Source organism: Podarcis cretensis (genome assembly GCF_951804945.1).
Source record: "Podarcis cretensis genome assembly, chromosome: 3".
Lineage (NCBI taxonomy): Eukaryota > Metazoa > Chordata > Lepidosauria > Squamata > Lacertidae > Podarcis > Podarcis cretensis.
This window is the reverse complement of record NC_137172.1, coordinates 73315119-73337172: the sequence shown is the minus strand read 5'-3', so window position 1 is coordinate 73337172 and position 22054 is coordinate 73315119. Positions and strand designations below refer to the sequence as shown.

At 40.5% G+C, this 22054-nt stretch overlaps 1 long non-coding RNA gene across 3 annotated transcripts in view; it reads right to left on the bottom strand.

Annotated features, from left to right (window-relative positions):
- The window catches only part of LOC307213670, a 32357-nt gene that overhangs the window by 8973 nt on the left and 1330 nt on the right, over positions 1-22054 (bottom strand). Inside the window, exons 2-3 of one of the 3 annotated variants that reach the window (XR_013837618.1) lie at positions 13974-14084; positions 5349-7268 (exon numbers count right to left, since the gene is read on the bottom strand). This is a non-coding gene — a long non-coding RNA (uncharacterized lncRNA). Of the gene's footprint in view, positions 1-5348; positions 7269-8767; positions 14085-22054 lie in introns of those variants that run through there. The other 2 variants (XR_013837616.1, XR_013837617.1) reach the window with 2 other exon arrangements.

The window sequence follows — 22054 nt, the reverse complement described above, 5'->3', positions numbered from 1 at the left end:
TGGAAGGCAAAGGCTGGCCCAAAGTTACTGGGTGATTTTAGGGGATATAGGGAGGCTGCAAAGGGAAGAAAAGGTCCTGTTCTACAAGTGGATGTCCACTCACACTACATTCGAAGCCACCAATATGAATTAGCTTAGCACATGTAAATATTATGCAGATCTTTGTCTTTGTTCTGGTGTTCTGTGTTGAGATGCTTTCTTCCTAAAGCTAGGTGATATTCTCAAATGAAGGGTAGTAAACATCTTGGGAGAATAGATATTGGCTCCTTTAAACTTTAGTGGCCTGTAGCAGCTATGTCACTTTTGGTATTTTGCAGATGAAGTACTAGCAGCGCTTAATACAAAATTTGAAAGTACAATTAACTGTTTTTTTAAAAATAAAAAAGACCAGTTGAGCATCTCAGTCAGCCGTGCAGCTTTTCACATAATATTTCTTGCTTGTAGTACTTCAATTATCTAATTTCCGTACATATAATACAAAAAATAATAATCCCTAAGGCACATCAATTAAACTCCTGGTGTGCTAATAAAACAGAAATAAGCTTTTAATTTCTTTAAGTGCTCAAGTTGAAGTCTCATTTTGCAACAGCAATAAATCATGGCAGGTTATTAGGTAGAATATTAAATAGCCTCACAGAAATGGGCTGTGGGGAGCTTTTCCTTTCAATATCTTAAAACTGAAAACTGGTTCTTTTTAGCCATTTATATTTACTAAACCAAACGATATGGGGACTTAGCACCATGGATTTCAATGGCAATTGTTCCTAAGGAATATGCATAGACAAACTTTTTCAGGCTCCTAACAAGGAACGGTAACAGCTTGCTTGCCCTTAGATTACAACGTTACAAGAGAGCGTCTTACTCTTTCTAACCTTCGTTCTGAAGGGGAAGGAAATCTAGAAAGCAACATGAACGTTGTCTTTTAAAATTTTCTCCAAATCTCTGAGCCTCCATGCCCTGATGAATCTGACTTTTTATTGCTATTAAATACTGTATTTTTTGCTCTATAAGACTCACTTTTTCCCTCCTAAAAAGTAAGGGGAAATGTGTGTGCATCTTAGGGAGCGAATGCAGGCTGCGCAGCTATCCCAGAAGCAAGAACAGCAAGAGGGATTGCTGCTTTCACTGTGCAGCGATCCCTCTTGCTGTTCTGGCTTCTGAGATTCAGAATATTTTTTTTCTTGTTTTCCTCCTCCAAAAACTAGGTGCGTCTTGTGGTCTGGTGTGTCTTATAGAGCGAAAAATGCGGTACTTTGATCATTAGTGTAATGGTTCTAGGGGGTTGCTCGTGCGTAAGTCGTCGCCACACCTGGCTGAGTCACCTGGGTGAACCCTTTCTGTCCGGACAGCCACCCATCCATGGCTGTCTCAATCGCTGGCAGAATCCGTCAGTGGGCGTTTCTTGAACTTCTTCCAGCAAAGAAGTTCTTTGACACCCAGTCGCCTCCTACTCTCCCTGCGCGGAAGTCTTCTGCGCAGGGAGGGTGTGGGCAGTGGAGGACCCGTGCTCTCCCCGCTGGTCTCTGGTGAGGAGTCCAGGAGCCTTCTCTCCGATTCCCCCATCTGCCCCCTTCTCCACTGGTGCTACGGTGATTTCCTTCCCCACCAGATGGGCTGCCTCTCTCCCTACTGGGACCCTCTCCGGCATCCCTCTGGAGCCTTCCCTCCACCTCTGGCTCCGATGACAGTTCCCTGACAATTAGCATGGGTTGAGCAGACTCATTGAAATGAATGGGCCTATGTTAGCCATGTTGATTAAATGGGTCTACCTTTATAGGGACTAATAGTGCCCCGACCCAAATTTTCTAAAAATGAAATATTGGATATCCTCATTTTTATAATATCTAACATCCTACAACATAACGTACAGTCCAGAACCTTGATGCACTTGTTTTTTATTTGTTAATTGTTTAAGGCATAGGAATGGGGGTGAATTTGGCTTGCATTTTAATGAGAACCTAATTTAGGGGAAGGGCTATAGCCTATAGTGGTAGGCTATCTGTTTTATATGCAGAAAGCCCAGGCTCAACTCCCAACATCTCCAGCTATGGTTGGGAGTGACAGCTGCATGAAACCTTAGAGTATTAATGCTAGTCAGTGAGGCAGCACTGTTTTAGATAGATCATTGGCCTGACTGGCTATAAGGCGTCTTCATATGTTCCTAATTCACTTTTTGCCAAAAAATATATACTTGAAACAAATAATAGGTATCCTTTGCACTCCTTCAAATTTTGAGATGTTCAAAAAATACTTATATTAGGAGAAAAGCACAGTAAAATGCTGCTGAATTTTCACGAGGATTGGGGGGGGGGGAGACTGCAAAGTAATACAAAAATTTGACAAACTGAACTGGAAAAATGAGAAATTGAGGAAAACTGGAATAGTGGAATTTGTCCATTCTTACTAAGGCAGGATATTGCCAGTAACAATTCTTTAACTGTGTATTGCACTTCTTTGTGCTTAGGCTATGTTGAGTAGCAGCATAATATCAGAAACCATTCCAGCTTCCATTTGACAACAAGCCTTTGGACAAGTTTCCTCTTGTGGTGTGTATTATAGCAGGAATGATTTTTCTCCACTATTAAGTTTCTTGAATAGAGAGCTTTTATTTTGCTGGTGAAGTCACAAAGGGGACGCATGTGGGGATTATGAATAAGGCTTTATGAGCAGCGTTGAATGTGCTTGTTGAATAAACTAGAATAAAAGACTTGGACGTGCTTGTGATGAACTGGATTGTGCTTAGATTTCTCCTGGACACAATATGTTTAAGTTTGAATAATGATGTTGATTAGATATAAATATTTTTAATTTGTAAGCAGCTAAAATATTTGACTTTAATGCATTATCCTAAAGGAGGTGGCTTACACTTTCGTTTGGTTTATTTGCTTTTTAAGAAGTGAAGCAGCTGCAATGCTAAATGTTTCCTCCATCTACTTTGCTTATTGTGGGTGTGCTGTATGTTCATCACAACTCTTGACACTTTTATATGTGTGAACCACAATGCAGTGGAGCAACTAGCAAATGGTTTATGTCTGAAAAAAATGCATTTCATTTGACAATTTTCATGCTAAACAAACTTCTGATGAAGCTCTATATAATTTATTCAGTGCTAGCTTTATCAGGCAATGTGACTGAAAGTTACAGAAAGGTTTTGTTGTTCTATGAACAGGGGAAGGGAAAAATAAATAGGGTAAACTTTTAACCTTAAATGCTAAATCAAATCAACAGAACTTGCAGTACTATTATGGTACAGCTTGGAATAGATTGAAAATAGAAAGAGCAGTGAGTCATCATTAAAGAGGAACTGCTGCTGCCCAGTGCAGAATGAAGGAAGCTTAAATCCTAAATCTGAGGGTTTGATTTTGTCCAGGAAGTGTAGGCCTCAAGTTTGATCTATGTCTTTGCCTTTCTATTGCTAGAACATAAAGACAATAGAACCAATTATATACAGAACATATCTTTTAAAGGTCTTCTTTCAGAGCTGGTGCTACTGGTGCAATTTAGCTAATTTAAGACACTGAAGTTACTAGTCTTACAGGGCACCCCTATTTTCTTCCTTTTCTAAGCCATTTAAAATTTCTAAGCCATTTAGAAAAGAAATAAAAACAATTTGAAAAATCAATAAAAATAATTGGAAATAAATAAATAAATAAATACAGGAATCCAGTTATACAGCATGCAGTTTCATGGATCAAGGAAGGCATGTGCAAAAAGATATGTCTTTACAATGTCAAAAGCAAGTAATTGGAGATGCTTCATTTATGACAGACGGAAGAGCATTCCAAAGGCAATGGTGGACAATCCTTATTTTCCGAATTCTCCCTCCCTCCCTCCCTCATGATATTTTGTAGGGTGCAGGGACACGAATAAATTTTGCCCAGATTATCTAACGGATCTTACAGATCTATGCAGGAGCAAGTGGTCCTTCAGGGCATGTGTATTACTTAATTCAACGTGTGGTAAGCCAGCTTTGTTCATTCTGCTAAGTAGAACTCAGAACTTCTATCCAAATCCCACCCAAACATACCACTGGCTAGCTCCTACATCTCACTCATGTGAGCAATGTTTATTTTGTAAAGTGGGAACATAATACTAAAAAGTTTGCTTCCAAGGCAGCATCCTGTATATCAAAGGCCCTTCTAACGAAGCATCCTGATCCCAACAGAAGCCAGAACACAGAGCATGAAGGTAATGGACCTTCTTCCTGTTTGCAGTTATTTTCATCCCTCGTCCTCTGTGCTTCCTTGTTAACAATCCACCCTCTTCTGCAATGGTGGCAAACCTTTTTCATTACCTTCTGGGCAACCTTCCAAGTTGCCAGTGGGGGGCGAGGCCAGAGACAAAAGTGGGAGAAGTAACAAAGGTACATCTTAACTTTGATAGGCTAGTTTCTGCACACACCTCTCTCTAGCCTCTATCCAGACAACTAAGAGGGGTTATCAGAGTTCAAGGACACATTCTAGCTAGGAAAAAACAGTCAAGAAGGGCTGGCAAGAGGTGTGGCCTGGAGAGGACAAGTTACTGAGAAGGGGGTGTGGCCTTGGGAGAGGCTGAGAAGGGGTGTGGCCTGAGGGTCAGATACAGAGACCCAGAGGGCTGCATTTGGGCTCTGGCCTGAGGTTGGTATTGGAAGGACCACTTACAATTTACATCTGATCACACGTTTAACTTAGTTTGATACTAACCTAGGGACCTTCACTCCATCTTGTGTCAACAAGTTCTATAAGTTAATTAAGTGTTGCATGAAGGAGTACTTTCCCAAATCTTTTCATTTATTTTTTGTGTATTATGAGCGTGAAAGGCCTGGTTCACACACCGTGTTGAAATGTAACATTAAATAAACTGTGGTTTAGCATGTGTGAACACACTGCCCCTTCCCCACTCTTGGAGCAAATAAGCTGCCTGGGGAAGGGAAAACACCAGAGGCTGACTTCTTGTGATGGGCAGACTCAGACTCATGGTTTGTTCATCTCCAAACAAGCCATGAGCGGTAAACCAAGGTTCATGCTTGTTATGAGAGGAGGAGATGTTGGCAGCATTTGTCCAAATGAAGAGATGCCTCTGTCCTCTTTGGACATTAACATTTTGTGTTATCTGGACCCTGATGCCCAGTACCCCACTTCCACGGAAGGGTGGGGGAAAACTCAAGTGGTCATTGTAGGATTATTTAACTTATTATTTGAGACTGCTTTTCCTGTGGTCTGTTTTCCTAAACCTTTGTGAAAGCACCTTTCTAGGATCATGCTTTTAAGTTGTTCAACTTTTCTGCTTTGAGCTCTTGAGATTTGAAATTTGAAGAAACAACACTGAGTGCTACTACTAATGTGCCACATCAATGTTACAGAATGGTTTGTTTGTTTGTTTGTTTGTTTGTTTGTTTCAAGGATGCTTGTCCCAAGCCAAGTAGTGCTGTTAATAGATCTAGTTTTGACTCGTTTGTTTCCTGTAGCCTTGCTTGCTCCTATAGTTTACAAGTATGAAGGATTCATGTGGCAAATCAGATTATTCCTGTGGGTCTTTGGTTGATGTGTAAGCAGTTCTGGATCCAGATTCATGATAAGCTTACTAATGCAAAGAGCTTAGTGGGATTTTGAAAAAGGATTAGACATTTATATGAATAATACAAATAGGAGCAGCTAGGACTCAGAATAACTTGTTGATGGGAATACACAGTATTGAAAGAGTGCAAAAGTGCCAACCTTACTGTGGAAATCTTCCTTAAATGTCTTGTTTAATATTCAGTGGAAAACAGCTAATTGCTCTAAAACATTTGGGGTGATATCCAGCTAAGCAGCTCTGTGTGAGTTCTAATCTGTGTCAGGTTTCCCCCAACTCTCTTGAGCAAATTTATAGGCTGCCTAGAAGCACACGGCGGGAGGAGGAGGAGGTGCAGAAGTTCCCTTGCACAAAGATCCTTGCATTAGCAGAACTGTTTAGTTGGATACTGCCCCTTAGTTCTTTCTTTTGCTTATTTGGATATTAATTGCAAAGAAACTCACCAAAGAATGAGGCTTCTCCTACCCATACATGATTTGGTGCGTTTTATGGACAGAAATGACAGATCTAAGAAGGTTAAACTTTTAAAGCACCATCATATCCCTTTAAACATTCATAGGAATCCTGGGAACAATGGTTTGTTAAAGGTGCCAAGAGCTGTTAGGAGACGCCTATTCCCTTCACAGGGTTCGAATTCCCAGAGTTCCCTGGGAAGAGGAATTAGCTACATCCATTTGTTGTAGTTCTGTGCGGGGGAGGGGAGAGCTGTGGCTGTTTAAAATGGCATAATTCTGCTTTATAAATGTATAGTACAAGTAGGACCAAGTTCTCTGAAAATGATAATGGGAGGAAAGGGAAAGAAGTCCTTTCCATGTAAACAGTAAACATATTTTGAGGGAATGTTTTTTGCACAGATCTAAAGCATTCCCTATTTTCAGAGAGCTTATGAAATGTAATTCAGGCTGTGAAGAAAATAGCAGTTACCAGAGAGAACAATAAGATTGCAAAGTCATATTGATCTCCCAAAGATGCCACATGATTTTTTTATCTTAGAAGAAGCAGTCCTAACCTTGGATAGATCATGTTGTGTACTGTGTAAATGCTTTGATAAAAAAGAGGGCCTCTTGCAGATACCATCTCTTAAGGAGGTCAATTCTGCAAGGTTTAGGAATTAGTTCTTTAGTGTAGTGGCAACTACCCTTTGGAACTTTCTTCTGTTACATTTCAGACAGGAACTATCTTTACTACACTTACTTTACTTCCGGGTTTGCAGTGTTTGGGTTCTAAGTTGTTTGAGTACCAAGGCATTTGAGAACCAAGGTACTGCTGTATGCACTTACTGTAACAACTTCATGGTGTGTGTCAGCACCATTTCCCCCTACAAAAAAGCATTGATAATAATAATATGTTAATTAGGGGTTGCCATTTTTTTTAAAAAAAGGTAGGCATTGTGTTTAACCTGTCTAGGTCAAAATAAATATATTTATGCAAGTAACAGAAGTTCAGTGACAAATAGAAATTATCTTTCTTAAAGTACTTTATACTGAGCATAGACGGTGTCAATGACATAGTTTATTAGGCTAAATTTATTGCTTTATTATTGCTACATGCAAATACAGCCTCATTAACTACATCGTCCAGTTGTTTAACATTTATGAACACTACTAGTTGTGCGGGTTTTTAAGGCAAAAAAATCAGATAAACTTCTGCTTCTTCTTCAGGTCTGATGGTTTTGTCATATTGTTGCTCTGACATCAAAAGAGAAGGTGCCTCTGGAAAATAATGGATGGTTGATTTTGATGATAGCTTGATACTGTCCAGAAAACGGAAGTTTCTGTCTCAAGTTTAAACTATTAGATTTGCCCTGGGGGGGGGGGACACTCTATGCAGCAAACAGTCTGATAAAGTGTTTTAAATTGCATTTTAAGCTGGCTGGGAAAGAAATCCACATTTTGTTGTAAATTATAACCATTATCAAATATAATTATTTGGGTTTCAGACCCATTAATTTACTTGCACCAAGTATGTTTTTGTGGGGGGGGGGGGATAACTGGAGCAAGTGTGCTGAACCTGTGGACCACATCCAGGCTCATCAAGCCATTACAAGTGGTCTGCCAGCCCCCATCATGTTCCCTATCACAGCTGTGGGCTGAGAGGATTGGTCTCTGTAGCACAGAGAGCACAAATATAATTCCCACTGCAGTGTTGTTTGCTGGAAAGGTGCGTGCTTAGAGAGAGAGTGGCCTGCAGGGGTGTTGTAGTGTGTGTGTTTGGTTGTGTGTGCATTTGTGTTCAAGAGACTGTGACTGCAGGGTGGCCCATTTTAGCAATGCCCATTTTTGGTTCTTCTGCTATATGGAATACTGTGTCTCAGCTATTCTTCCTTGAGGTATTCGTAAGTAACTTTAACATGCATTTTCCCCCACATATGTGCACTACTGGTAATGTTGCATTTGATTGTTTCTTACAGGATGGAAGCAGCATCTGATACATAAAAATCAAACCCAGATGCTTATACAGCCTTCCATTAAATGACCACCACAGATCAGAGACGGACCTAGGTAATATGGCACCCTGAGCAATGACAAAATTTGGCATCCCCTAACTTTGAGTAGGTACCTGTATAAATATAGGTATTATTATTATTATTACTATTATTACTACTATGTGCCCCTTCGTCTTAGCGCCTTGTGGGAGGGAACCACCCACACCACCCTAATCTGGCGCTGCACATATTCTCATAGCACAAAATTATTTTCAGAAATGAATGCAGGCAATAATTTAACTGGGGTGGTTTATGCTGGAGAAAGAAATTGGAACCACCAACAATGACAAGCTAAGTTCTGAAATGCCATGATTCTGAAACTAAACTTCAATTGCTCAGGTAACCTGTCTCTCATATGCTTCTTGACTGATTGCCTCTAACAGAGATAGCATCTATTGTCTTGCTCTGAGTACTGTAACTTGTTTTTTTCAACAACAAAAAAGCAAAAGCAAATACCAGATTGTTTCCTGTCATCTAAGGATAGTGTTTGCTGATTTTACCAGAGAGAAGTAAGAAAGCAAATTGAATTCTGCAACAATTATAGATCTCTCAGCAGATGGCAATTTTACTGCTTTTTTTTAAAGCCGCACATGTTCAAGAAGGGTTAGCCCAAAGTCAATAAAGTAATAAAGTGAACTGTTTATGATGCACGTAAAATTAACTTCAGCAGAGAATTTTCAGCATAACTGCTTTTGTGAGTCTTTTGAAGGAGGGTTTTTTTAAAAAAAGGGTTAACATTGTTATAAAGTCAACTCATTGGTCAAAGTTGGTCTCTGTCCTAGGTTCACCCTTTTAGGCTGAAGTTTTCTGTGCTACATAATACATAATATTGAACTATGTTGTAACTTCTGTTTTTGTTTGCCTGCAGCGACTGTGTCAAAGTAGGTACTGGAGACTTTTAAACAAATCCATAGTGCACTCAGCTAAACCTTAAAACAAACTTTTTTTAAAAAATGGAAAGTACAAATTATCGCAAGCATTCATTTCACAGGCAAGTTTGTTGGTAACTTGACAGGGCCTAAAAATAAACAGATCACAGGCTATATTATGCAATGAGCAGTAAGCATACGTAGTATAAATTACTGAAGCTAGCAGAAACTAAACAGAGCAATTTGGAGATGTGGTAAAAAGGAAAGTAGGGAAGAGGTTAGCACACACACACACTCACAAAGCAAGACTGCTATGGATTTCACAAGCTTGAAAAGGCTGAGGTTAATGTCTAAGAAGTAATTATGCAGTATATCTCTTGTTAAGTTTGTTAAAAAGTGAGTATATAGAATGCTTACCTGAAGGTAGTGAATATCAAATATTACGTACATAGGAAGCACAGCCAATTTCAGTTATACAGTACTGGACATAACTAGGTCAAAATTACACACTTTTAATTACCGTATTTTTTGCACCATAACACTCACTTTTTTCCTCCTAAAAAGTAAGGGGAAATGTCTGTGCGTGTTATGGAGGGAATGCCTACGGGTGGCATGCCTACGGATTTTCCTCCTCTAAAAACTACGTGCGTGTTATGGTTGGGTGCGTGTTATAGAGCAAAAAATACGGTAACTCCTCTTGGTTTGAAGGGGAAAATGTTTAGTATCTGCTTATATTCTCTATAAAATCAATCAGATCTAAAAGCACTGAAGTTAGTTTGGCTGGATCATGCACATTGCTTATAAGTTTCAAAAATATACTTCAACACCTAATGGACTAAACTAAAGCTTCTGAATGGTTTGTCTTCAGTTATCTGCCTTAGCAGATAAGCAGATGAATGACCAGCACTGAAACTTTCTCCTAAGTACTCAGCCTGTCCGGACCTTGGAGCTGATGTATGCATTAGCTGATGGGATGAAAAGACCCACATTGCATCATTCTTCAGCATCTCATCTCTTCCATAAGTACTGAGACAGAAGTGAAGGCTGCTGAAAATGTATTATTACAGTACTTCATTTGAATGGAAGCCTGGCTGGACTTGGTATGGAACTGAGGAATGGGTATAGCAGGGAAGGATAATACTGAATAGAGAAATTCAGAATGCTGTCAAGATTTTTTAGGGTTGCCATATTTTGAAGATCAAAAAAGAGGACACTGTGATGGCCATTCAAAGCAAATAAATGCTAATTGCCTCAAATTTTACTCTTGAAAAAGAGGACGTGTCCTGGAAAAAAATGGCAACCTAGACTCAAGAAAGTAGTTCCAAACTACAAACTTATTTGAACAGATTTGGGTCGCCCCCCCCTTTATTCTGATTATTATTTATTTACTGATGGAACCCAATGCAGACTTTCAGAGAGACTGACATGTTAGAGGGACTGACAGCAATAGCAACAAAGTACCTTAAAGACTTTAAGTACCTTAAAGACTGCTGCCAGTCAGTGCAGGAAATACTGAGGTAGATGGTCCAAATAACTTGGTATAAAGCAAGTTTCTCAGTTCATTAGTTGATTATGGCACAACCTTTCTGTGGCCTAGAGAACATCAATACACTAGAAATTCAGAGAGCCAACATGTGGTCTTCTAAGGCAGCTGCAGTAATGCAGTATAATTGTTGCACAGCACCCCAGACTCTATGAGTAGTGCAAAATTCTTGGGGTTTGGGGTGCATAACTCGGGTTCACTTTCCTTGGTATGAGGGGCAGTGGAGGCTGTGGTGTCTTTATGATATATGGTTGATTTACAGATATATATATACAACCTGAGCCTACAATGGAGAGGTTCATGGCATTAACACCCCAGAAGGTCTTGCTTCTCCAATAGCCAAAGCCTTGGATTCAAGCAGAAATCAGGCATGGCTCTCACTCTCTCACTCTCTGGCTTCTGTCTGCACACTCTCTCTCTCTCTCTCTCTCTCTCTCACACACACACACACACACACACACACACAAATAAATTCTGGCTTTTGTTTTTCTTACTACCAGCCAGGTGAGGGAGGGGACCCATGCATTTTCCCTCTGGCCCAGAGCAACTTATTAAAGATACATACTAAAGACCCAAACTGAGGGCCATTATCAAGAAGCTGGCCTTGTTATTCCAACATTTTAATCCTCCATTAGATTTTAAAGTTAAAGTTAAAGCTATGGTTTTCCCAGTAGTGATGTATGGAAGTGAGAGCTGGACCATAAAGAAGGCTGATTGCTGAAGAATTGATGCTTTTGAATTATGGTGCTGGAGGAGACTCTTGAGAGTCCCATGGACTGCAAGAAGATCAAACCTATAAGTTCTTAAGGAAATCAGCCCTGAGTGCTCACTGGAAGGACAGATCCTGAAGCTAAGGCTCCAATACTTTGGCCACCTCATGAGAAGAGAAGACTCCCTGGAAAAGACCCTGATGTTGGGAAAGATGGAGGGCACAAGGAGAAGGGGACGACAGAGGATGAGATGGTTGGATAGTGTTCTTGAAGCTACGAACATGAGTTTGACCAAACTGCAGGAGGCAGTGGAAGACAGGAGTGCCTGGTGTGCTCTGGTCCATGGGGTCACGAAGAGTTGGACACGAATAAATGACTAAACAACAAGATTTTAACCCTTGCTGGGTACATGAATTAGAAGGGACTCATACACACCAACTCACAACAGTATGTGAGGGGAAAAAAGAGGTAATGTCTAACTGTTTTTATATATCAGTTATGTCCAATGTATTTCAGCATATAGTCTTCCTGAAGGACTAAAAATTGACACGACACACTGCTCCAATTGCACGAAGGTGAGTCACATCTGCACACAAACCCCAGGTCTTTCACCTAACCTCTGCAGCAGCTCACTGGGTATAGCTAGGTTGTAGATGCACACAATACATTTCTGACTTTGTTTAGCAAAAGCACATTGTGCCAGGTAATTGAATGCATTAAAATAAAGAGCACAGGACATAATATTAATAGAAGCAATTTTGACTAATAATGTATAACTAGTATATCACAGAAGGGAGCCAAATGAGACAAAGGGGTAATTAATGTCATGTGGAGGTCCCTACTTCATTTACCTCTGTTTTTCAGCTCTGGCTAGAGTAATGACTAAAATTAATCAAGCTTCTAGTATTTTAGGCTTGTATCTTAAGAACTTCATAGCAACTGTGGTGGAAACGTTTTCTGCCTATCAGTTTTGCAGACTCAGCTTGGAAACTGAAAGCTCAGATGTATTTCTGCTTCATGCATCACTAAGATTTTGCAATCTCATTGCTCAGCTAGCAGTTCTGTTAATCATACACCAATCTGTATGAAATACTACTAGCAGGACAAAAAAAAAAAGGATTTTTAAAATATACCATACTAAACACTTTTGGCAGGTACATAGGATGTTTTTTGATTGTCAGGTAGAGGTGATCTTATATGCATAGATAATATAATCTGATGGAATTCTGCAATCAGTTGATGTACTCATTTTGTGGTGAATGCAAGTTAATACTATCATCATGTTTGTAGATTTAAGGATCTCACAGAGTGCTATCTTATACAGATGCACTCAGAAATAAATCCCAGTGTGTTAAATGCAAGGCTGGGGAAGCTTTTTCAGATCAAGTACCGCCTTTTTCTGCGGACAACCTTCTGGAGTCCACATTCCAGTGTGGCACAGGGGCAGATGGTAAAGTGGGTGGATAAATAAATACCTTTCAACAGTTTGCTACATTTCCACCACCAGTTTTTCCACCGCTAGCCCAGATACAAGCTTGCCCCATCTCCACTGACTGAGATGCCACCTGGACTTGACCTTCAGGGGAGCTGGGGCTATATATCTGTTCCTGGGCTGACACAGCTCCCCAGGCAGCATTGGCCCTGAAGGGAATGATGCCAGTGTGTCCTTTCCCCTTTGGGGATGAACCACTTCAGAGGGAGGATGCATGGGTCACCTCCCTAATATATCATGAAGGAGGCCTTATGCTGGTGTGAGGTACGCTATCTCGCCTATTTGTGTCTGCTTGAGTGGACTTTTTTAGCTTTTGCTTAACCTGGTTGTATATATTGCTGTGTTATTTGGAGGCAGGGAAGCAATACATATGACGGGTGAGATCAGCTGGGGAGAGAACAAAGCAGGGAGGCAATTAGAGTGGTTCCTGGGTACTGGGAGATATGGTGTGGGAAAGGGGGCAAGCCATGTAGCAGGTTCATGGCACAGACAATAAGTGGCTATGCCATGGGCCAACCCCCTTTCCAGCCTGAGGAAGTTTGGTTCTTCTAGCATAGGCATCCCCAAACTCAGCTCTCCATCTGTTTTGGGACTACAACTCCCATCATCCCTAGCTAACAGGACCCAGTGGTCATGAATGATGGGAATTGCAGTCCCAAAACAGCTGGAGGGCCGAGTCTGGGGATGCCTGTTCTAGCAGCCAGCCCTTAGGTTTGCAGCTACTGAATGCCAGGTCAGCTTTGATTAAGACTTCCCTTATCCATGATTTGATCATACATGAGGAGACTGATCTGGTTTGTATCATTGAGGCCTAAGTGAGCAAGCATGGTGGAGTTCATCTCACCCTGCTGTGCCCACCCGGGTACTCAAGGCAGCCTAGGCGCAGACTTGAGGACTAGGGAAGGGGAGTTACTGTAATTTATAGAATCTCCTCCCATGCTTTCTGTCCACTTGATTGGCAATATAGAGTATCTCAACCTGGTTTTAGGCATTATAACACATTTTGCTGGTTTACTGCCCACCTCACTGCCCAGCCTGACAGATATGGTCTCAGAGCAAGTGTTGAGGACTCCCTGACTGCTTGGGGGGGAGGGGTCAGGCATGAACAGCTATGCTGAGGCCATTATTTTTGGGGTGACTCAGGACTTAATGGTCACCATTATAACCTTGGGGGTGTCCCAATATGTCATTGGCTTCATGCATGTGGCAAGCTACACTCTGGAACTGGTTTTTCTCACTGTGACATCTAGTGAAGCTTTTCAAGGTACTATGAGACCTTTTACGGTCTGGCCCAAAGGAAGTAATAGAATTGACTCACTGTGACTTGTTTGCAAAGCATTTTCATTTCAGGATAAACTCACTTCTACTCTAGACAACAGTAGAGAGCCTGGGGCTTTGCAGCTGTTGTAACACTCCACCTTCAGCTAGTCTGAAGAATGGATAAGGCTAATGAGAGTCTAACAACATCTGGAGAACCATAGGTTAACAATCCTTGTTCTAAGGATCCTAAACTGAGATTTAATGTCCCAAAGCAAGCTCTGGTCTCTTTTGCTAAATGTTATTTTTCTCACAGAGATAAGCATCCAGATCCTTATTTACTTTTAGGCAAATACATTTCCTCTGCCTCAAACTACTTAGCAGCAGGGGCCCAGGCACTAAGCAGCAGCAAAATGTTTGCTCCAGCAGAGAGGCATGAATTAAATGCTATGATGAGGAAAAAGCATAAATATTTGACTTCCATATTGCTTGGCTACCATGTAGCCTTCAATTTTCTCTTCCTTCCCTTTTTGTTTAAACTTAGGACCAAATATTGGAAAGAAAAAAAACAACACCCAGTTAATATTATTAACATTTTATAGTTGACAGCGTATCTCTTTTAAGGGATATGTCCCTATTTATGAATTATTTGTTCTTAATAAACTTGCACAATATGCCAAACTTTCACATTAGGCTGGACTTTTTAACCTTATCTTCCTTTCCTTTTACTCTTGCATTTATTGCCCATGGATTACCTGGAATACCTTAGACTGTGTACCTTACGTCAGATGTCGGCACTTTTGTGTGGTCTATCATGTGGGCAGCAAATGTTGGACCACAGTGTTTAAAAATATGTTTACAGCTAACACTAACTTCAGTAGGAACAGCTGTGTATCTTCATAGTCAGAATATAAGGGTGCTTTCAGAGGAGTGTTCGTTGTGGGATGGGTGGTCCTCATGCATGCATTTTTCCCCACAGTATCTAAATGATATTTCTGACATAAAAAATACTAGTCTATGTTTCCTCCTATTTAATCCAAATTTAATTTAATTTAACCCTGTAATTTAAAGCTTGTTGCCAGTGACTCATTTGCAATATCTGAATGACCTGTTAGCCATATTGCATCCTCTGCTGGAAGTACCTTAAGGCAGCTTTAACAGTGAAAAAGCAAATCAGAAAATTAGCTTTTAGCCAGTTTAGTGAATAAACTTTTATTGTCTGATCTGTGTTGTAATTCCTTTCAGACATTATATCTAATATCTATATCTAATTCTCAATTTTGTTGTAACTAAGGTTTGCTTAAGTTATTGCTAGAAGTCTCTCTCTCTCTCTCTCTCTCTCTCTCTCTCTCTCTCTCTCTCTGCAATACTATCTTAATTACACTCACAGTATGAACCTCTCAAGTTCTGTAACCCCAAACTGAGCAGCAAGGAACATTTGTCAGGCCACAGCTGACCTGTACATGGTGCGCCTGACACCTATCTCCAAGCACATTTGCAGTGCCATACAGAACATTTGCACAGCACTCATGTCTTAGTCTGGAAGAGTGAATGTGGCCAACCACCTCCTCCCTTTCCATCTAGCTTCCCCTTGCAACTTGGCTTCTTGGATTTGAGACCTAGACTGACTTTATTTTGAACCTTGATTTGAAGCCTTTTGCGATGCTCACTTTTGTTCCAGGCCCAAGGGGCTGAACCAGCAGAATGCAATAATAGCTCAGTTGCTATTAGCTTAAAGGTTCACCCTCTTTCCAGCAGTGCTTATACAGGGTGAGTCCTTTAAAAGAGGCCCCGTGGATACAGAGTACACATGTTGCATGGGGCCTCTTTTAAAAGACTCACCCTATACAAGACCCACAAACGTAGAATAAAGACAATATCCCTCCCTTGCTGTTTGCCCCCAGCGACTGACTTTCTGCTGTTGAAGATGGCATACTTCAAAGGAAAAGCGTTGTGCTTCTTTCCTTCCTTTGGGGTCAAACTCCAAGGACTTCCAGTCATCACTGATAGGCTCTGGCTGAAAACCCTGCTGGAATTGGCAGCATTGGGGAGTACGGATGATCCCAGTGGCATTTAAAGTCAGTGCTGATCAGCACCAAGTTCAAACTGCCCTTTTGGCAGGGTTTGGCTCCACTTGAGCTTCTGAGCAGAACCAATCCCAGTGGTACATGGATATGATGTCAAATTTAAAAGGAACCAAAGGCAAGGCACATTTGCAAAGAAACAATTGGAAATGACCACTAACAGTCCCCTGCTTTAATTAACTCACAGAGGCAATTATCCACTGGGGGTGTAATATCAGCTAAGTCCCATGAGACCATCTATTGGGGTAGGAGTGATATGAAGCTGACAGATTCTAGTTAAGAGTCCAGAAGGCCCCACCCTGATACCCAGTGTGAAGAAAAGTTCTTCTCCCTCTTTCAAATACTAGAAGTCCATGCATTAAAACTGAAAGTTGAAGGCTTTTGCACAAAGGGAAGTACCACCTCACACAATAGTTAAAAAAAATCACTACATAGGCAACTTGATGGCCACTGTGAGAACAGGATACTGGGCTAAGATGGGTCCTTCTTAATGTTCTAACTGCATTACAGTCACTTCCTCAAAGGCTGGGTCACTGTAAATTCTTCGCAGGGCATTTCAAAACAAACAAACTGTGAGCAGCCTGTTTCCATCCAAGCTCATCATTGTAAGAACCTTTTAACACTAGGAATTTGGTGCCTGAATTAGAATTTGGTTTGCTTGTTTTCCTTCCCACCCACCCCACATCCCTTTTGTGTCATGTCTTTTCAGATTGTGAGTCTGTGGGCAGGGGCTGTGCTATTTTTATTCCTTTGTAATCTGTTATTTTCTGACTGAATAGTGGGGTGAAAATAGTTTGCATAAACAAACTAGAATGAGTAGAATCTGCTTGGTTTCTAGGGGGCAAACAATTATTTTTCCTCTCCCCACCACCTTTCAAAATGTGGTCATAACATAGCATATGCTAAAATAAATGAGATTTGTTCATCAAAAAGCGTGTTAAGCTGGCAAACATTATTAAAAAAAAAAGAATTAACACAATGTAATACTTACATTTCATTTTGGGTGTTACTACTGTATTGTGTAGGGACGCAGGTGGCGCTGTGGGTTAAAGCCTCAGCGCCTAGGGCTTGCCGATCGAAAGGTCGGCAGTTCGAATCCCTGCGGCGGGGTGCGCTCCCGCTGCTCGGTCCCAGCGCCTGCCAACCTAGCAGTTCGAAAGCACCTCCGGGTGCAAGTAGATAAATAGGGACCGCTTACCAGCGGGAAGGTAAACGGCGTTTCCGTGTGCGGCTCTGGCTCGCCAGAGCAGCGATGTCACGCTGGCCACGTGACCCGGAAGTGTCTCCGGACAGCGCTGGCCCCTGGCCTCTTAAGTGAGATGGGCGCACAACCCCAGAGTCTGTCAAGACTGGCCTGTATGGGCAGGGGTACCTTTACCTTTACCTTACTGTATTGTGTGCAGAAATATGAGATTTACTATATTTAAGTGGGCAACAAATGGTGATGAGGTTGCACAACAAATAAATCTGCTTGTATTATCTACCTACTCAGAAATCGTTTTATATTCCAGCTTTTAGAGAATCTGAATCAGGAGTCATAAATGAAAACAAGCTAATTTGATACCTTTCCATGGCTCAGGACTACTGGTACTTGGTACACATCCTGCTGGAAAATATTAATTACTAGAATAATTAGTGTAAAAATATGGCAAATACTGATTGCTTTTTGTTTTTACATTCAGGAAAAAATTGAGAAAAAGTGAGATGGTGAATGACTTGTTCTAATGCAGTGAAAATTAGATGCCAAGCAGTCAAATATGTCAAGAAATCTTTACAAAATAATGGAAGTGCTCTTTGAATCAGAACGATGTGTAGCTCCTGCAGCAATCCATGTTTATTTTTTTTAAAGCTAGGGTGTACATTGCCTTTCATGATCACTGACTTTCATAAGTCAAGACTGTTTAAAATATTAAAAGGAATGGACAAAAAGGCAAATCTGTAATTTAGTTTTTATTTACTCCATTTGAAGCAGAAAATATGAAATAATAAAATATGTAAAGGGGCTTCTGCTGTTTGAAAACCATTCTGTCTTGAGTATGGTGATGTTTTTCTCAAAGAATTTGGGCAAAAATGGTTCAGCAGTTTGATAAGAAAGACATATTTTGTTCAGAAAGCCAATAGGATTGAGAAATGAAAAAAGAAAAAAAATTAACAGCGCTCTAAGTCTCTCCTAGTTTTTCAGAGAAAATTGCTAATTTGTTGGTTCACCTCACCTGAGACTGCAATGGTTTTAGTAAAACCCTCATTTGCTTTTATTGTCACATGGTTTAAAGCTCTAGCTACAGTTCTTGTTTTTATTCTTATTGTACACAGATCAACTTGAAATGAATTATTTGTTGGAACAAAATAAAAAAATTCCTTCCAGTAGCACCTTAAAGACCAACTAAGTTAGTTCCTGGTATGAGCTTTCATGTGCATGCACACTTCTTCAGATATTTGTTGGAATTAATTGTTTGTGCATGGAAGAGAAAGAAGAGAAATAGATTATAGTGCTCAAAAAAGTATTAGATGCTAAGAGTCACACACAATAAATCACATGTACAGAGAGAGGGCTTTTTACTTCCTGCTTTCTACCACAGCGTCCTGCATCCTCCAGAAAGCCTGCTCTGAAAGGTCAAGAATCTTCCATAGAAAAATAAGCAACTCCAATATCCCTCACAAACATAGAAGCCAATTCCCAGTACCCTTGGTCCCCCTACAATAAAATATTTGAGGGGGCTGCCCCCCACCAAAGTTGATGGGCATTGCCGTTCAAATGGTGTACCTACCCCCCCCCAGTATTTTAAGTTGGCCACCACTGCTTGCAAAGCACTTTGTCCACACTTAATCAGCTAGGACTCTCTACTCCAAATGTATTTGTTCCACTGCCTATGACCCTGTATCCCCCCTCATTCTCCTTTGTGCCCCATATCAAATAAATATTGGTAGGGGAGGGAAGGGGGGAAGCCAAGGTCTTTTCAACCTGAAATGCATTTTATATTGCTAATGTAGAAAGAAGGTTGAGACACACTTACCCTTGCCTGTTGATTGTTCCTTACAAACCCACAACCTCCATGCACTTTAGTTTTAATTGTATTTTAATTATGTTGTTTTCCCCACATGTTTTTAGCAGTCCTTGTTTTTATCTGTAAGTTGCCTTGAGTCCACCCCGCATGCAGGCTCTGTAACTGGAAAGGAGCTAGAGGAGAAGTGATGAATTTAGGAGGAATGTCCCCCACTCTGTGTCTCTGCAGCCTTGTTATTTCTGCAAATAAGAAGTTGTGGCTATGCATTTGCTCATATAATTTGCTTTTTACTCTCTCTTCTCTAAATGCTCAGAATTGCTTTATATACTTTTCTTAGTCCTATTGCAATACCGTATGCCAGTAGTGGGCAACCTTCTTAGGGTTGAGGGTCACATTCTCCCAGAAGCATGTGTGTGTAAAATAAATACATGAATACAAAAGTGAATGAAAGGAGGGGAGAGAAAGAGAATCATAGAATCATAGAATCATAGAGTTGGAAGAGACCACAAGGGCCATCGAGTCCAACCCCCTGCCAAGCAGGAAACACCATCAGAGCACTCCTGACATATGGTTGTCAAGCCTCTGCTTAAAGACCTCCAAAGAAGGAGACTCCACCACACTCCTTGGCAGCAAATTCCAAGAAAGGGAATGGGCTTTCTTGCCCACATTTGGCATTGGCTCCATCTGGCAGGTGTGTCCAATACCAAAACTAGGCAGGGAAGCCTCTTCTTCTCTCTGTCCTCCCTCCATTCATTCTCTTCTCTATTCATATATTCTCTCTCTCACACACTTACTGTGGCACTTACTATAACAACTTTATAGTGAGTACCGGCACCTCACCCCCCGCCCCAAATACAAAAATTGTGACATACACAATTAATTGAACACCATTTGCATGCACTTGGGTTTGAAGTCAATAATGCTAGTCTGTTATCTCTTTCAGCAAATTCAGACATAGACTTCCTCTGAACATGGATGGAGGAAAGATTGTTATAGGGAACTCAAAGTTTCAGAGGCAGTCTACCTGAGTAAGCTGAAGTTGTGGAGGCTGGCAACAGGCTTTGGGTCTCAAGCCCTACTTTGACTAATCACTTTTAAAAGTGTGCCAACCAGTGGCCAACACCTCACGATAACAATCATGGAGAACTTGGAACTGATTTGTCTTGCTCTGTAAACAGTGCAACCCTATGTCTACTCAGAAGTAAGTTCCATTAGATTTGGGACAAGCAATAGCTAACTGGTTGATTTTTCTTCTTCTTTATGTAATAGAGAACCTTTTATTCTTGGTATTCCTCGTACCTCTGATGGTTTCAATCACAGGTTTATGTTTCTGTATATCTTGCAAGTCATGTGCACCACACCTCTTGTACTCTTATTTCTTCTGATGGTACTCTCTCTTTACCTGTCTGTATCACACTGCAAATATCCAGATAACCAGATTTAATATTTCTTATTGTGAACATTCCATGCCCACCTTGGTATGGTTTGGTTTAATTTTTATGTGTTTGTTTCATGAAGTTCTATTTTGTTATTTGGGTTATATAGCTAGTTTTTAAAAAATGCTTTTTGAAAAGGAATAAAAAGACGAAGCAAGTTCCAGTAAGTTAATTGGGACTTACTCCCAGGTATGTGGGTATAGCCTTAATTTCCTCCATAGAGTTCAGAAGAGATTAAAAAGCGACTTTGCCTTCACTTTCTGTTCCCATTTGAGAGTAGCCATATGGGCGGTAGGATTGTAACAGATGTGGAAATCAAGTGTCTCTCAGTTGGAAACATGAATATAGACAAACTATTGTAATTGGAACTCTGTTCTTTCCCTTCCATTTGTCCACAGTGACAGTGATTTTAAAAGCAGGGAGTTAATAAGATACCCATTGTCTCACTGTCATGGAAGATAGGGTCTACTCACTTGCCTTAAAAAACTTGAAACACAAGAGATGTATGTTGAAATTGGGGAGACTAACTTCTCTCTTCTTCACCCTCCATCTCATTATCATTATTCACACACATATACATGTATTTTGACATAAGTGGGTAGTATTCAATGCTAGACCTACTCAAGAGTAAACCCATTGAAGTTAATAGACATGACTAATTTAGATTTTATTACTTTCAATGGGTAGGACTTAGTATAATACAACCCAGAGTGTTTAGGATTACTACCCATCCTAGCCACAAAGGATTTCCCACGCATTTCAGTCTCCAGAATGCTCACTTCTCTCCTCACCATGGGAAAAATAGTTTCTTAAGAGTCCTTTTCCCCCTTACAACCCACCTTAGCAAAGAAGAAAAGATGTGCTGCTGCTAGGTCCTCCTCCACAAAGAAAACTTACACAGGGTGCTGCAAGCTAGCGAAGGAGGGAAAATGCAGACTAGAAAGACCAAACTGATAAATTTAGAATGCATAGTTCTGATTGGCTTAGCATGTCCACGCTTATTTTTTGTGGCTTGGGGTTTGGTTGGCCAGAGAGAGACAGAAAAGCTTGAGGACCTTGAAGAACGGAAAACAAAGGCTTTCCTGTTGGTTAAATTATTTGTTTTTAACATTTTTTGTTGCTGTGCAGGGGGACGGACAGCTTCCTCTATGGGCCTTGGCCTCTTTATATTTCAGCCAACATATCCTTCAGTCAATCATATTAGAGCAGCATAGAATTCTCCCCCTCATCAGACTAGTTTCCTAATCCAACAAGTGACCAATATTTTCTGCCCAATAAGTCAATCAGAAGTGTAATTTTACAAAAGTCTCTCTCAGTACAGTATTTTAAAAGAACTCAGTTTCTCCCAGACCAGACTTGTGTAACTAAATAGCAGATGTGTTACACATTTAACATGACACCCCTATGCACATGCATATCTTAACCAAATCCTATTTTTAAAAGTGATTTCTCCCCACTAACTGCTTACAAAATGAACAACAGCCCTTTTATTGCTTTTAATGGGTGTGGTATATTTTTATGGTATTCTGTAAATGATCCTTCTTGAACCTACATTTCTAAATAATTGGCATTAATACGGCAAGACAAAAATAGCAAAAACCAGGATATTGATATATC